The sequence below is a fragment of the Schistocerca americana genome, chromosome 3, assembly GCF_021461395.2.
Source record: "Schistocerca americana isolate TAMUIC-IGC-003095 chromosome 3, iqSchAmer2.1, whole genome shotgun sequence".
NCBI classification, from domain to species: Eukaryota; Metazoa; Arthropoda; class Insecta; order Orthoptera; family Acrididae; genus Schistocerca; species Schistocerca americana.
In genome coordinates this window covers 227,338,387-227,339,683 of record NC_060121.1, presented here as the reverse complement: position 1 = coordinate 227,339,683, position 1,297 = coordinate 227,338,387, and the positions used below count along the sequence as shown (strand labels likewise).

The 1,297-nt window shown below is 43.9% G+C and overlaps 1 pseudogene; it reads left to right on the top strand.

The window, feature by feature from the left end:
- Window positions 1-844: 844 nt before the first annotated feature.
- LOC124607899 lies at window positions 845-962 on the top strand (annotated as a pseudogene).
- Window positions 963-1,297: the final 335 nt, after the last annotated feature.

The following is a 1,297-nucleotide window of genomic DNA, read 5'->3' as shown; positions in this document are numbered from 1 at the left end:
TTTTATTGCATATTCGCATAGTATGTAAATAAATAGGAATGTTTGATTTGGAACATTTGTTTCGCTTTGTAATGGATGGCGCTGTAATATTCCAACACTTATAATATGCCTCACCCGTTTAGATGAATAGTTGGTAACAATGTGGTTTTTTAAATTAAAACACAAAATGTAGTTACAGTTGGACTTTATTTCTGTTGTCCAATGTGATACATTTACTTTTGTGACTTTATCATAAATTATGGAAACGCATGCTGTGGTGACTGCATGAGCAACCGTAATAACCTCATTAATGTAATAAATGTTCAAAATGATGTCCTTCAACTTCAATGCATTTGGCAATACGCGTAACGAAATTCCTCTTCTAATAGAGAGTAGACCGCCTTCAGTAACTGTCGCACATGCATTGACAATGCGCTAACACATGTGTTAGGCGTTGTCGGTGGGTTACGATAGCAAATATCTTTCAATTTTCCCCAAAGAAAGGAGTCCAGAGATGAAAGCTTCGGTGAACGTGCAGGCCATGGTATGGTGCTTGTATGACCAATCCACCTGTCATTAAATATTCTATGTAATACCGCTTCAACTACACGCGTGCTATCTGCTGGAAATCCATCATGTTGAAAGTACATCGCCATTCTGCCATGAAGTGAAACATCCTGTAGTAGAATCGGTAAAACATTAATTACGAAATCGGCGTACATTACACCATTTAGATTACCATCGATAAAATAAGGACCAATTAGATGTCCTCCCATAATTCAACACCATACATTAACCCGCCAGAGTCGCTGCTGTTCACTTGTCGCAGCCATCGTGGATTTTCCGTTGCCCAACAGTGCCCATTGCCAACGGCCTTGCCGCAGTGGTAACACCGGTTCCTGTCAGATCACCGAAGTTAAGCGCTGTCGGGCTGGGCCAGCAGTTAGATGGGTGACCATCCGGTCTGCCGAGCGCTGTTGGCAAAGCAGTATGCACGCAGCCCTTGTGAGGCAAATTGAGGAGCTACTTGATTGAGAAGAAGCGGCTCTGGTCTCGGAAACTGACATACGGCCGGGAGAGCGATGTGCTGACCACATGCCCCTCCATATCCGCATCCAGTGACGCCTATGGGGTGAATATGACACGGCGGCCGATCGGTCCCTTTGGGTCTTCATGGCCTGTTCGGGACGAACAGTGCATGTTATGCTGGTTTACGTTACCTGTGTTTGTGAATGACGCTTCGTCACTAAATAGAACTCTCGAAAAAAACCTGTTATCGTCCCGCAATTTGTTTGTGCCCAGTGGGAAATATTTACAC